The sequence below is a fragment of the Nelumbo lutea genome, chromosome 1, assembly GCF_056320005.1.
Source record: "Nelumbo lutea isolate HS-2025 chromosome 1, American lotus-T2T, whole genome shotgun sequence".
Lineage (NCBI taxonomy): Eukaryota > Viridiplantae > Streptophyta > Magnoliopsida > Proteales > Nelumbonaceae > Nelumbo > Nelumbo lutea.
Window position 1 is genome coordinate 190,099,094 of NC_142684.1, and position 16,850 is coordinate 190,115,943.

At 34.6% G+C, this 16,850-nt stretch overlaps 1 pseudogene; it reads right to left on the reverse strand.

Annotated features, from left to right (window-relative positions):
• Positions 1-2,925: 2,925 nt before the first annotated feature.
• Positions 2,926-4,365, reverse strand: LOC148879988 (WD repeat-containing protein RUP2 pseudogene; annotated as a pseudogene).
• Positions 4,366-16,850: the final 12,485 nt, after the last annotated feature.

The following is a 16,850-nucleotide window of genomic DNA, read 5'->3' on the forward strand; positions in this document are numbered from 1 at the left end:
CTATGAAAAACTCAGCTCGTTGCCACCCCTAAATTACAAAGCGCAGCCCGGACCCATGATCAGTTGATCACCCCTATTTCATAACATAATACACCTGCCCTTGGTCAAGATAATATAAAAAAGAGAGAGGATAGAGTGGAATTTTCCGGCTATCCTTTTTGGTAATATTTAAATCGTTGTGAAATATCTATCATTGGAGAGGGCAGCAATTCATTAATTTTTCTGTCTGGCTTTTGCAGTTTTGATTTTGTTCAACACCGATGCGGTCCAAAACACCGATAGATAAATGGTGAGTTGGAAGAACGGGTACTACTATCCTCTTTCCAATAAAAGCCACAGGCTGTATGGCCCACAAGGGATTTTATGTGGTATTACTGTTGATCGCGTGATCAGTGACTGAGGTGGCCGTATTTCAGCCAATAGACGCTCCCCTGGTTACGTGGCCAATAGCGAGAGAGATAGAGAGAGAAAAGATGGTTCAACTCAATTACAACTCACGTGGGTCGACATGCCCCATTTCACACACCTGTTCGCAGCAGAGTCCGACATAACCTGACATGGTTATCTACCACAGGTAGGTTATATACGTACGGAACACTGACGTTTCCAATTACTATTGGGTTACGTAGCACTTTTCATGCGCCAGTATTCACAGCATAGCAGATCCCGTGTCGGGTCGAACGTGCAGCTCCTCTTAATGGTGTCCTTATTGTTCCTTCAATTCCCACCGGCAATCTGGAATCTGGCATGCATTAATCGGAAACGTCGAGTGGGGTGAAGTCTCTCCATTTTCATTTCCATGGTTTCTATGACCGATCATAGTGGAGTGGAGTCTTTTCTGGCTGACACGCACTCATTTGGCAATGCTCACAATCATCGATAATGAAATGACGACATGCCTTTTCTTTCTCCTAACTTGCATCATGAGTTTCGACTTTCCTTCAATAAACTCTGAATCAGTTCTCATATAACTCCCTGCTCACATTGTATTCACAACCACAGAACTACTTGCAATTATATATTGAATCCAATCTCCCTTCAATTGGTGTCCACGAGCTCAATTGGTAATGTCTCTCTTGCTGAGACTTGGACCATTTTCAGCCCTAAAATACTTGTCGTCAACTCGTCCAATTCTATGAATAAAACTAACACGTTGTGTGCTAAGTGGTATTATCAAGGAAATTATGACTGTTGTAGGGCCATGGCCCATATGATATGAGCAGTGTGTGACTTGTCATTCTGATTTTAGCTCCGTGTTCATACACATTGTTTGGGAAAGAAGTATAAGATTATAATAGCAGATTTTACCAAAGAAAATAATAATAGATTTTACAGTGGCATAAGGATAGTTAGATAGTATAAGATTATAATAGCAGATTTTACCAAAAGAAAATAATAATAGATTTCACAGTGGCATAAGGATAATTAGATTCTATTATTGTGGCTATTTATACAAAAATGTCACCAATTAAGACTGGAGACAAGTCGTCCAAGAGATGTATGAAACAAGATTTTAAAAATTGACTCGGAATCGAAATTGTTTTGACCACCAGTTTTGAATTGATGGTTTGATCATCCAGTCCAAATGAACGTCCAATTCTAATAAAAAAAAAAGATTAAAATAATAAAAACCAAAAACCGTTGGATAAATTGATGGTTCCACCACCAAATTAATGAATCACTAATCAATTTAATAGTTTTTGGCCAAAAATCAGATTTGACGTCAGCAAATTCAGAAAAAAGCGGGTGTGCTTTCACGACTCACGTGGTAGATGGAACTGGAACATCATTAGGCAGCAGCTCGGTTACAACTAGGATGATACATCTCCACTACCAATAATCTTTAACATATGTTTGTTGATGCTTCGTCTTTTTCTCTCTTCACTCTCCAGTCTCAAACGTAGCCTTTACATTTCAAAAAAAAAAAAAACTGTAGTCTCTTTTCCGATAAAAGAAAAAAAAGAGAAGCTTTTTACGGATTCCAACAAATCAATGATACATCGAAGAAAATTCAAGATGAGAAAAAAAATGAAAAAAAAAAAAAGAATGGGTTCGGATTAATTGTGTAGCGGGCTGTGAAATCAATGACAGTGCTACATGAAACCCACATTAAAAGGTCCGAATTTGCATTTCCTTCCCCCAAGATGCTTTACACATTTCTCACGTACATCCCAACCATGTATTTTGGAGCTGCATATTGGGGCATGTATGGGGCACGCACCGTGGGGAGCCGATTTGAACTTGTAGTTTCCAATCTTATAATAATAATATACGGACAAAAATCATGTTAGAATTGTTTTAGGACAGTTTTTTGTTGAGAGAATATCCCAAGTGCACAATCTCTATATATGTGGTTTCTAGGGACGAATTTGTGGATAAGAGATACGAGTGTTTTAATTGGATCTCCTAAAAATACTGGCATGAATTACATGATCAATCATGAGAGAACATGCTACAGATGAGATCCATATAGGTTTCAGCTACCTCACCTGAAATACATACAAGAGCGATTTTGGGAGAGAAAATGGGGCTAATTTTACCAATTCACCTTTCATTTCTCTGCATTTTGGGAGAGAAAATTAAAGATGTCAAAGGGAAAATATACATATTTTACCTTAACTTTCTTTTCTATAGTTCCCCTATCAACCAATTTCTTAGAGTTTTCCCCTTTTTACCCCTCTTTTGTACAGGAAGGCCCGGACTAGAATAAGATTTCATCATTTAGATTAATTAAATAAGACATTGCAAAGCCAAACAGGTTGAACACCATCTAACTGCCCTAAACCATAAACATAAAATTTTGCTTAAGTTATGTTAATTTTGATATGTTCGATGTGGAACATTTTGGTTGCATATTTATTTTAATGTTTCTTCATGCCGGAGCCAATTGATGGGTAGTTGTAGTAATTAGCAAATTCTTCAAAGTCATGCTAATTTTCTTCTTTGTTTGTTTTTTTTTTTATAATTTCTTAAAACACAAAAATGTTAAACAAAATGCAAACGAAAAAACATCGAACAAGCTAAGCAAACGAAAGAAAGCGAAATCAAATTCTAGGCGACTGGGCCGGAGAAGCCACCGAAGGGGGATGACTTTCTCTTGCCCACAAAAACCTGTAGGACGCCGTCAGGTCCGCCGGCCACAAGCATAGATTGATCAACTCCGACTTGTCTCCAGCAAACGCTACTGACAAAACCATTATCATACTCTGGTCGAGAATTGGGTTGAAACCCACACACCCATATGGGATCACGCCACCTCTTATCATAGACAAACACCTGGTTACTCTCCGACCCGCATCCCAGAAGTCCTCCATTCCTCCAAACGGAAAGACCAACGAAACTCCGGCTGTTCACATGGCCCTCGTACGTACGAATGGAACGTGCATCACCCATGTCCCAGAGCTTTAGGCACCCATCGGTTCCGGCAGTCGCAATCATACCGTCTTTGACGAAACGGACATAAGTAACGGTTTTCCGGTGTCCATGAAAAACCAACAACGGAACCGACATTTTCCGAGCATCGTAGGCGTAGGCCCTCCGATCTGCGCACCCAACGGCAATCATCGACCCACCATACGGGTCAAATTCGACACAACACACGGAGCTCCGTGAAGCACTAGGCTGTGCAGAGGCCACGCACGTACCACCACCACAGCGCGTGTCCCATATTTGTGCGGTTCCGTCATCAGACGCTGATGCCCCTAGTGCAGGGGATCAATGTGAGTAATCCACGCTCCAGATGCGCCGACCGCCGTGCTCGTCTCGCTCGAATATGGGCACCTGATGTTCGAGATCATACTCCGTGACAACCCCATCATAGTCTCCCAATCCCAATACACGGCTGCCCGTATCGGGCTTCCACCGGAGACTGCTATGCTTCGCCGGGGTGTATATGTAGTAGTCACACGCACTGGTGTGGTCTAAGTAGGTAGTATCATCCTCTGCACCTTGGCAAGTTTCATGCGGTAACAAAGATCCTAAACTATAAACACGAATCTTTCTGGCAATTCCTCCTGTTGCTAAAAGATAATCAGAAGGGTCGAACTCAATCACGCCGAGGGTGTCAGATACAGCTCCGACGGTACTGGAAGAGACGACAGTGACGAGATTGAAGTCCCACTCACAGCGGGCCTTTTCTTCGTCGTTGTCTTCTACTTCTCGTGATACAGCTTCTCTTTGTTCTTGGTGGCTTTGGAATTGTATTGGACGATCCGAATCTGTTGAACAGTTTCTCATAGTCCATTCGGAGGAAACGGAGGTGGCGGCGGAGGCGGAGGAGTTTCTTAGGCTCGGGGACCATTCGGAGACTCCCATCGGACGTCCAACTTGAGATTCGAGTTCCAGAGCTGGTGCGGATTAAGAAGAATCGGTATTTGGTTCTCTTATTTTGTTTTTCTTCTTTTTTCGTGCGTGAACGCATCAATAGAATGCCCTTCATTTTTGTATGAATATCCGAATATGCCACTCAGTAACGTTCCATAATTAAAGCCATTGGACAACCTTTTACTGTTTTACACCTGCCCATCCATGACGCAAGCACAGAGAGGAAAATTATATCATCACGACCATTAAAATCAGTACGAATACAGCAGAAAAATGGGTATGGGTCGAAGGAATTAATGGTTAATACATTTGAACCGGATCTGGTGTGTAATACATTGAATAGAAACTCATTTTTGTTGGGTCGGAAACTTAAGTACGGGTGTCAATTGGACCGGATTTGGTCCAATCCAATCCGGTCTAATATGAGCCCAATACAAAGTGACCAGGTTCAATCTAATCTGATGAATATTTTAGATCATTCTGGATCATTTCAATTTAATGTCTGAATCGTCAAATTTGTTCAAATTGGTATTAGTTTAGTATTTAAATTTGTTTTAATTCAAATTGGTGTATTGACACATATATCTTATCTTTTATCAATAGATAGGATATTGATTCAATTCAATCTAATCTAATATAAATTTATTATAGATGAACCAGGTCTGAATACTTTACACCATTAAATTTGAATTAATCTAATTTAATATATCTTATTGGTCCATCCAATCCTTTCAAATTGAAATTGATTTTGATTTGAACAGGTCCAACTCAAAGCCGATCCAATTGCTAGCACGCAGGGATGGTAAAGTAAAACCTCGAGAGTTTTTTGTCTCATATAGAAGAGTATTTAGTTGATAGTATAACGAGTTGGAGGTGAAGGAGGTGAATAACTATCTGAAACTACTAATCAAAGAGTGATCATGTGGAGGAGAAGCAAAGAAATGGTGGTTGATTTTTGCCTCATTTAAAGGCTGTGGCCTAAAGCAGCCCGGTGCCGGCCTTGGGGTAACGTGGTTGAAGCCAGACCTATCGTCTGTCTTCAGTATCTCGATACTCAACCATCATTTTCTTCTTGATTTTTTTTTTTTATTTTACCTTTGGGTAAAGCATTGAGACCCAGGTAGGACACAGAATGGTCAGACCGTTCGTTCAACCCGGAAAAAACAGCTGAAATGGTTTTTCGGATGGTCCATGCATTGTTGCTAGGGCCCGCATTGGTAATAGAATCGTTCAGGTATTAGGAATAGGGGGAGTACGTCTTGTATTGGACTGTGAAGCAGACAACACGGTCACCTCTGTCTCTGGGTGCTGGCTTTTGGTGTTATTGTTGTCTATGTAGGGATAAGCCATCCAAGCTGTTCAAGAAGCTGAAATGGTGATGCTTAAATCACAATAATTCACATGCTATGATAACCTTTCACTGTTCAACGAATGGACTCCGTGTCACCACATAAAATATTTCTCTCATCATCAAACACCATTACAACTACAACTCCTGCTGAGTTTTTTTTTCTTTTTTTCTTTTTAAAGATTGCACTCTTTAATTATGTATGAAAATATACATGCATGTAATGGGACAATAACCCGGGCACTAGGGGTGCTCACGGTTCGGATGGGCCTCTTTTTGTAATTGAATTGGTAGTATCAGTTTTTGGAAAATCAGTAATTGAAACTGAATCAAAGTTAATTAATTAACCGGTTGACTGATTCGGTTAATCATCGGTTCAGTTCATTAGTTTTTTTGGTTTTTTAATTTTTACAATATATATTATAAAAATATAATAAAATATTATAAATATATATAAAATATTATATTTGAAATAATAAACAATATATCATATATTATAAATATATATTTATATTTATATATAATGCATATTTATTAATTTATAATATATAAAAGTATATAACATATAATATACATAAATATATATAAAATATATAGAAATATATGTATACTGGTCGGTTTGGTTAACCACTGGTTTTCTATATTGGTTAACTGAAATCGAATCGATACCTTCATTTTTTTTTAAAAAACCTAATCGATTGCTTTAGTTAACTGATTTTTTGATTTGGTTTCGGTCGGTTTGGTTTTTCGGGTTTTTTTTTTTTTTGCTCACCCCTACTACGTACTCACAACCATGAGTCACAAAACCCCGAGGAGATCATGCATATGTATATATACACATGGGATTTATATATAAGCGATTATATTAGGTTATAGATCACTAGAGTCTTTTGCATTTCCTATATTCTTCTAATGTAAGATTCTCAACTCTTCATTAGTGGTGTAAATTGGGTCATGCCACCCATGGCACAAACAACGGATTGTGGGTTGTGTCAAGCATAGCATGATTGTATGGACCGCATTGGGCCTAGGGTTTTAGGTCCATGGGTCGGCATGGCTAATATGACCGAGTGGGTCGTGCCACAACACAACCCATATATATTTATATTTATATTTTATATATAATATATTATATTATACTATTAATGAAACACGTGTGTTGCACGTGAGGAAATTCTCTTGATCCTCTCGATCTTAATTTATTAAATTTTCAATATATCATATTTAAAATAAAATTTGAAAATTAAGAAAAGTAATAATATGAATAAAAATAAAGTTTCAATGATTATAGTTATAGTTACATATTGTTGTAAGAATTACATAGAACTAAAAAGAAAATAATTACAATGTCTTCTAGGATAACATCTTTCTCGACTTATTTGTAATGCTACTTGACTTTTGAAGGTTGTCAATCTTCTTCGTTCTTTTTCAATCTTGAATCTTTTCAATTTTTTATCCTGGACGAGTTGACGTCTTCTATCCATGTTGTTGCTGAGCTATTTACTTTGATCATATTAGTTGCTACAAATTTGCTAGAGCTACAACATATGTTTCCTTTTTTGTCAACTCGTATGATGAAGTATACATTTTCTTTTAGCTCTTTCAGACAAGGTATGAACTTGTCATATTTTTCCTGCAATATGATATTTATTGTGTTAGTATTAAATTAATTTGTAGTATTAATATTGATTAATAACAAATTCTTTACCTCTCTTTAAAGCTTTACAAATTCTGATATTGAACATCCAATTATCTCAGCAATTTCTTCAAATAATGTAACAATACCCTTCCTAGTGTCATTTGATATGTTGATTCTGAGCATATATCTATGTTGATATATTTGGTTACTAATAATATTTTTTAATATATTAATATTAAATGATTTATTTTAATTTATCACATATTTTCTTTACATTTGTTACAATACGCTCATTTTTCTATTAGATCAACATTTTTTTATTGCAATTATCACACACATTGTACCATACCGTGGTTCATTAGAGTTGGGATATCAGTTATTATTGCCTTGATCGACCAATAACTTACCAATAAATAGTAGATCTTTAATTTAACAATGTATTATTTAAATAAAATGTATAAATAAGTAAACTTTTCTACAATTGTCAAGTTAACTAAAATGTCTAACGTTCTATGAAATCCTTTATTTTATCTTATTCTAATTGCTTAAGCAATGACATTTTTGTAGTCAATAAAGTATTATTTTTTTGAGGTCATATTGTTTTGCACCTGCATATATAGATGTTTACCTTTTTAGATATACATAAAATAGTATGTTAAAATTTACTTATATACTTACAGTTCTCGTATATTTTCTATTTCAGGAATGCTTAGATTAACTTGCATTGTTGTTACAGTTGTTGTAAAAAGAGAATCACCTATAATATAGAAGAAAGCATTAAGTGTATATTAGTGTTTTATTTTATTTAAATTATAATATAAAAGATTATTACCTCCATATGTTGTAGCAACTAATGATGTGAATGCAACTATTGGCTTTTGTGGTAGAGTTTCTAATAGTAATGTACCTTATTCTTTTGCACATTGTACCCACAATGTCAATAAAACAAACTTTGAACTATATCAATTATTAGAAAAATTGCAATGAGTACAGTGTCAAAAATAAAAAGAAATCAATAATTTATAATTTAACATAAGTACTTAGAATCAGATATAGTGATTTCTCATTTCACTGAGATTCTATCTTTATACTTGAACTAATGTGTCTCATCAACTTCAGTCACCATTGCAATCACATTCACAAATAATTAAATTATTTTATATTAAATATATATTTATTTTATAAATTAAAAGATACATAATAAATTTTTTATTGTAAAGATTTTTTAATTATCGATCAAATCTTTACTTGTAGTATATTTTTTGATGTTACGGAGTTGAACAAAATTATAATTTATCTTAGTAGAACTCACTCCTCTAGCTTCTATGATTGAGGTCAAATCAGTTATGCAAATTTCAGTCTTTATGGACATTTTTGTATAGTGGATTAATATTTTTCAATTGGTCGTTAGTGATGTAATATGTCTTCTAAGGAAATAATGCATTTAGAAAATTTTCTGCTATTGTATTGAAGAATATCGTTTGTATTTGTATTTCCTACATTGAAAGTTAGTTATAAATTATTGTATATAACTTTGTAATTGAAGTAAATAGATGTTGTAGGTGCATACTTCATTATCCATTAATATCACTTTGATCATTTTTCCACTACCTTTGTGATTAGTATAAACCTCTATTGCCCTTGTGTATAAGACCAATGTTTTAATGGTCCAATTTGTTTCTTCTGGTGTCAGTAAATAGATATGTATTGTGATTCTTCCTCCATGATAAATAGTAAAAAAATTGTTAAAGATCATAATAAATATTATTTTTTTAATTACTAAAAGACGTATTAAAGAGTAAAAGAAACAGTAAAAATAACATAACTAATAAGGTTAGGTCATAACAATAAAAGTTAGAATTTGTTATAAGTGTAATTGTATTAAAACAATAGAAAGCATAAGAGTATAAAAAAGTTTTTTTGTTTACAAGTTCATAATTGGTGATAGTACTTCCTTATAAACAATATTTTAGTTTAAGTAGAGATTCTTTTAGATAAAGCCACATAAAGTTGATAAAGTGAAAAGACATGCTTAGGTATATATATGCCTACATATGGAATAGTTTGACCCTAGGTTTTATTTATTGTCTTTGCAAATCTTAGACAAATAGGAAATTACTTTTGCTTGAAATGAAATGGAAATTCTTCATCTTATGATGGTGATAATGGTATTCTTGAAAATAGTACTTGCTTTTTAACATATTGTCTTATAATGATTTCTACATGGATGATGTTATTGTGAAAACCCTTGTAGACCATTTTTATTCCATTGCATAGTATATTTGATGGATCTAGGTTTCGAAATAAGATGATAAGACAATTCACTTTCAAAGTAAGCTTATATGGTGAAAGGCCATTTGATGTCAAAGAGTTTAAAAACTCTGTTGGATAGTAGTTGTGTATCATTAATGGCAAGATCATAAGTGTAATATGTCCATAGTTTTCTTGGAAATCTCATAATTAACATTTTATTTAATTCATCAACAACATCATTTTTTGAAGTTAAGATTGCACGCTTTGTGATATAATTTGCCGATGTTGCATTCTTGTCCAATGAATCAAATACTTTATCAATGAGCATGTTTTGTAATTTTTCATCATTTTCATATTTGATGATCATGTATTCTAGTATTGTTATCATATCTCCTTAAAAAGTTCGTTCTAACCCATTTCTAACTCTCATGAGGAAGTCACTAAGGAAATGATTAAAGATGCTCTCATATTAATTATCAAGTTAAAGTGCTCTGATTTTGGTCAAAGATAAGATTGTACCATGCTTATATTAACTATTTCTGCTCCAGTTGCTCGTCTTACCACTAGAAGAACCTATCAAAAATCTCCTCGAAAAACAATGACTTTTCCTCCAAAAAGTAATTGGTTGTTCATGATGTCTTTGAGAGTTCTATCCAATGTTTCAATTGTTGTTCGATTTGCCATCGATGTTTTATCCCATATGATTAATCATGCTTTTTGTAAGAACTCAATTATTGTACTTTGCTTTGATATGTTACACATGCTTGATTCATTTATATTAATTGGAATTTTAAACCTAGAATGTGCAGTATGTCTACCAAGCATCATTGTTGATGCGACTCCTGAATTTGTTGTAGTTAGAGCAATCCAATTTCTTGATATGATAGTTGCAAGTAATGCATGATATAAATATGTTTTTCTTGTTTCTATAGGTTCATCAATGAAAGATGCTTCAAAGCCATTTATGTTTATACGATCTAATATTGTTGCATAAACTATTTTTTGCTCTGGGTTTAACCTTGATGGTGTAAGGTAATCTTATTCAAGTGTTTCACAATCATATTTTTATCAATTTATTTTGTATAATTACCATTTTTGTGATTTTGGACAAATTGAAATTCTATTAAGTCATAATCTTTAATGCTTTTTCCCATGCTTTCCAAGAAGTGGTTGATATTGTTTAAAGTACTTCTAACTTGATATTCTTTAGAATGTTAATTTGTTCTCCTAAAATCTTCATATACCACATCCAAATAATCTTTCCAAAGTTGTTTCACATTTGTTGGTTCACAAAAGACTAATATTGTCGCAAAAAGCCATTACAAAATTAATGACATTTGGAATAATGATGCTTAATGTAGAGTACCTAATAAACTTTGGTCTAATTCAATTAATTTTTGTCTCTCAATCGATTCCTTAAATATTGAATACTTAACTCCATCAACACATAATAAGTCATCGAAAGATGGTAGGCCCGGTATGTTGTTAAGTAAGAGCTCTAAATAATACCTCTCCTTCAAAAGGGTTTGCACCTATTACATGCCCAAAAACTTCTCTTTTTTTCCTTGGTGTCCACATTTTAGCTTATTTATTCCATACATAATGCTCTGAAAATTCTCTATATAAGTATTTTCTTACATTTTCATCAACTGAGCAAGTTGTGAAGTATTTCGTTAACATTGTTTTGGAAGCCCCATTTGAATTGAAAGCATAGTTCAAATTTTAGTTCTCCCGATAACATATATAATATTTATTTGAAAGGTGTAGATGCATATTTATGACTGATGGGTAAATTTCATTAAGGTCAAATTCAAAAATTCTCCAAAGTGCTTATTGAGTTGAAACTCATTTTGCATCTTAAAATTATTGAATTTCATCTATCACATTATCTCCATCATTATGTGCAATGAAAATAACAGCCTGATAATGTCCTTTGTATATGTACTTGTGCAAATATTTCACTGCTTTAATACCAGAGCATATTCTAACATTGATATAACAATTATATATTGTTAATAAATAAGAGTTGTAAGGAATGATTCATCTATTGTCTAAATATTGATTTTAACAAACACCTTATGCCAATTATTTATTCTTTTGTAGATGGGGTGCGAATCTTTTTCGTACATGGTAGTGTTACAGAAATTTCTAGGATAATGATATTTACATTAATTGTTAGCCATGCAAGAATTTTTCATGTTATATTCTCCACAAGGTCCATGCATCATATGCTTCTTTACTAATCCATGAAGTTTTAGGCATTTTTCTACATCAAGTATCTCTGCACAAAGAAACTTATTGTACTGATCTGGATTTATAACATTATAACTTAACTTCATAATAATTAGCAAATATGCATGTGGAAGTCCTCTCATTTGGAATTCTATAACATGAACATGTGCAGCGACTTTACAAAAAATCAATTTCTTAAAAAACTAGTCTTTTAAGTCTTGCAATTTAGCCCTGAACATTCTTGTACTTAAAGCCAGTCTATCTTGTGTCAACTTTTCAACAAGCAATTCATCTTGAATCTCCTTCTGTTCTGGATTATATGTCATTATAATAAAGAAATATAATTTCCCAAACTGATTAAATAATTCCATTGAATCAAGATATTTGCGACGCATGTCACGAAGATCCCCAATAAATGATGTAGGTAAAACAATTCTTTTGCCAATACTACATCCATTGGTCTCACCTACTAGTACACTATCCATTATTCCTTGATACAACTTTACACAAATATTGGATTGCTTTTGGTGATAATAATCCAATCGTGTGCTTTTAAGCTTTATATACATATCTACCACAAATTGATGTAACAATTTTTTTGCTAACAAGATGGAACGGTCATTCATTCTTATCTACAAAAGGTTACTATAGTATTGTTAACATGAGACCACCGGTCTATTATCACCAATAATAGTATCTATAGTGGAGATTTAAATAAGTTACTATATAATGTGGAAATTATTATTACAAACTATGTTTATTGCATTATTAAAATAATTTTCCTTACCTTCTTTGTTAATAATGTCTTCAACAGATGTAAAACTTCTTGTTATAAAATTCCTTGATTTTCGTGCATTTGAAACTATGTTATTTCCTTTCGGTATGTTTGGATGCCAACCAACTTCTCCTCTTGGGAACAACAAAGGATATTGTAGTGGATCATAGCATCCATAATAATGCTTGATTTTATATTTTCTTCCTGAATGTATATGGACAATAATATCTCTTTCTTGTTGCCCAATTGGATTACTTCCCTCAATCCATATTACTGCAATTTGATTTGTTGTTGGTGCATTATAAACTTGTTCGTCCAATTTGACATTACTTCTAATGCATATGTCATAGTTTTTCAAAGGTTGTAAGTATCTAAGACTTCGAATATGGGTGGCTTTGTACTCAACCCTCATTCAACCCAACTCAACCCACCCATTTGCCACCCATACCCCTATGTTGGAATGCTCTAACAAGACACACAAAAAATGTCCAAAATACACAAACAATTACTATTGAGGCTAGTTTCTGCAAAGAATTAATACAAACTTTATAATCAACAAACTATAAAGAATTTAAAGATCCAAATGTACCTTTGAGCTATTGATATCAAAGGCAAGTTTGAAAAATAAATCAAATTCAAAAAATAGTTTAGAAGGGTTTGATCTAGTGATTCATGTGAAGAGAAAAAATGAAAAATAAACATTTTGGTTAAAAGCAATTGTATGAGCATTTTGGACATTTATGCCTCTTTTTAGAAAATTCTAACAAAGGGGCCTAATCGCAATTATGTCAAAAAGTTCAGGGGAGTTGATTACAATTACAAAACTTTAGGGGGGGGGGGGTTTCAGCAACAACCAAAAACTTTAGGGGAAATTTCAACGATTTACCATTAATTTTGTTATCATGCTAAAAATGGAAAAAATAATATAAAAATAAAATAGCAATTGATTATTTAATTTTGAATTCACATCATCAACAAACACTATTGCAATATATTATTGCAAACCTTATAATAAATAAACATGCCACTGATCAAATAAAATAAATTTCTCGGTCCTCGGTGTTTTGTAAACTGAGAGGGCATTTACCAATGTGAATGGTTTATTTTAGGGAAAATTTCCAGTTAGTACCTTGTACTTAGGGTCTAGTGTCACTTTGGTCTCCGAACTTTAAAATGCACAATTCAGTACCCAAACTTTCAAAATTGACAATTCAATACCTGTTGTTAACTAGCTGTTAATCAGCTATTAAATGACATTTGCGTGGTCATGAATTGTTTCAAGACCTTCTGCCGAGTAGAACAATTCTGCTCTTCATACATTGTCTTAAGACTGTCCAAGACGTCCTTAGCAAGTTCAATCTGATCAAACTGCCTTTGAATTGGGTTGTCCAAGGAGGCAATGATATAGTAGCGGGCAAGGGAGTTTTTCTCCTCCCATTCTTGGTATTCTCTTCTCCGAGCCTTAGAAGCCCTATCTCCCGGACGATCCGGGGCAGGATTCTTGGCTACCTTATCCAACTTTTCAGAGGTTAAGACCAACATAAGGTTCATGTACCAATTGGGATAGTTTAGGCCCTTCATCTTGTTGTCATCAAGCATCTTTGCAAATTGTCCGTTTGCCATTTTCTGATAAAAGAACAAACATCAGTCCACAACCTAATTTGATTCATATTCATTACATAGATGTGGATTTTAATCTACGTTCTATTTTCATTTATTCACCTCTGAGATCTCTCTCCTTTCTCAATAATGGAGATTACGGGTTATCTCTGGAAATGTGGAAAGTCACATAGGGTGCATGGAGCCAATTGTTTCAGCTGCATAACCCCACCACCTTTCTGTGAATGATTATATCCACTCATCATATGAGCTTTCCCTTTGGCCTCTATCAGACAAGGTTCAGAGCCATTTTCAGGTAAACCTTTTTGTCCAGTGAGTGCTTACCCATCATATTCGTGAACGCCAAGGTACCGTGAGAGAGTTTCCATTTTCTGGTGAAGTCCCTCCCACATCGATCTATGATGCCCCTATCATCTCATGAAACACTCAGACAAGCCCAATAGCAAATGGATAGCCCATTTTCTGGTGCGTTTTCTCATTACTGAAGGACCCATCCTCATGCTAATGATGGAAGGCCTTTAGAGAGTTCATCATATGAATCTCCCTATCACATGCACTCATATTAGTTGGAGGGAACAGTAAATTACACCATAGTTTGATCTAGGTCAAACCAAAGTGGTTCCCACTGACTTTTATAAAGCCAGATTTTGGTGGGCCCAAATTGACTAGGGTCCCGCACGTAACCTCTCCATGAGGTGTGGGGCCCACCACTGAGGGAGGTCATCCAATGACCAAAAGGGACACCATGACAATGATGTGCATTCAACCATGGTGTGCGCAAGAGCCACTATCGATTGAACATGGGCCAAGTACTTATGGCCCATGTACGTAGCACATCACACATCCATACATCACATGCAAGGATAAATTGATCAAATCAATTAATTATCTATAAAGCCCATTTGAAGCCTATTTTGAATCCATAATATTAACCATTAATATTATCTAGGTATACTGGCTGAATTAGGGTTGATTGGTTCAGCCCATATAGCTTTATGTGTTAAGTGGGCTTTTAGCAGTTTTAACTATTTAAAACAGGGCCTTTATAGGTTGGGCCGAATTAAATATTTAATTAATTATCAAGCCTCAGGCCCATTAGTGGGAAAATTAGGGCTGACTTTCAGCCTTGATCGAACCCTAGATTTGGTCCAAACAATTTTGAACCAATCTTGGTTTGAATGGGTCTAGGGTTTGATCTTTAATTAAATCTTTAATTAAAGAAAATAATCTAAAATTAAATACTAATAAAAGAAAAACAAAGAATCAGTCTATCAAGGCAGTTCACACAATCCTTCCTACAAAACAGAGGTTAGATCATAGGTTGCAGTTTCTCAAACTGCAAATCACAGATAGCGATTCTCCCATCTACGAAAACTCCTTCCTTGTGCCTCCATCTTCGATCCAAAATAATACAAAATAGAAATCATAATTTCTATTAATAATTACATCAAATCGAATACCTATACATTCAGTCTAAAAAAAATTATTTTACAGACCAAATGTAATAAAATAATTGCGGGTTCCCTGCGCAAATCAAGAATTCAATCTCCTCTTGTACGAACAGTCCATAAATCAAGAAAATCATAAAGAACATTTCTAAATAATAATCAGATTTATGTAAAATTAATTTTAGATTATTTGCCCATAAATTTTTGGGACAATTTCCCAAAAAAACTTTATTTGTGCAAATTGGGTAGAACGCGTTTTACCCATTTGTGCAGATTCAGATCCGAAACAAATTGGTTCAAGATTTGAACCATGGCTCTGATACCACTGAGGGGATGAGAGATCTATTGTATGGACGCCCAAATCTTGTGGAATAAGGTGGGCGAATTTCAAAAAAATATATATATATCTCCCTTTCAACTGGAAATCGAATTCCCTATTTAGAAAATCATATTTTCAATAATCAATTTTTAACCACAAACTGAACCAGATCTGAACAAAGGCAGTAGGAGAGATTTATACCAGATACAGAGAAATATTATCTCTCAATGGAGGTGTTCACGCCCAAGGAAGAATCCAAAGAATGCTCCTACTGAAGATGGCGCAGTGTAGGATGGAACAGAATCAACAGCGTTCTCCAAGAACCTGATCCTTCGCAAGAATAGCTGGATGGCATGTGAGCACTGCTTCCAATCAATCCTTTCACAAAGGGCTGCTATCAAGATCGAATCTTGATTTCTCCTACAAAGTTGGAGATCGAACTGGAGGTCTGGCGGCGGCAGGAAGGAGGCGGCAAGAAAGAATTTCATAGAGATTGCAGAAATTCTTTTTCTGTGATTTCAGATTTGAAGATTAGAGATCTTGGTGTGTCTCTCTAAAGGCTGCTGCCCCTTCTTTCTCTTGTAACCCTAAAGGATTAGTCCCTAATCCAGTTAGGAGTTGCTGATCCAAATGTGATTTGGATCAGACATCCCTTTAGGTGATAAGGATAAACCATTATCCTATTTGTAGATTAGATCAGTCATCTCCTAATCCTATTAGGAGGCTCCTAGATCTAAATCTTATTTAGATCTTGGACTCTCTGAGTGGATAGGGTCAAGGTCCAATCCTATCAACTGATTTAATCCCAGATCCGCCCCTCATTTGAATTGATCAAATCAGCCTAGTTCAAAATGGGCTTTAGGCCCATTGGTTGTGTGCTCACTTAGCCTTCC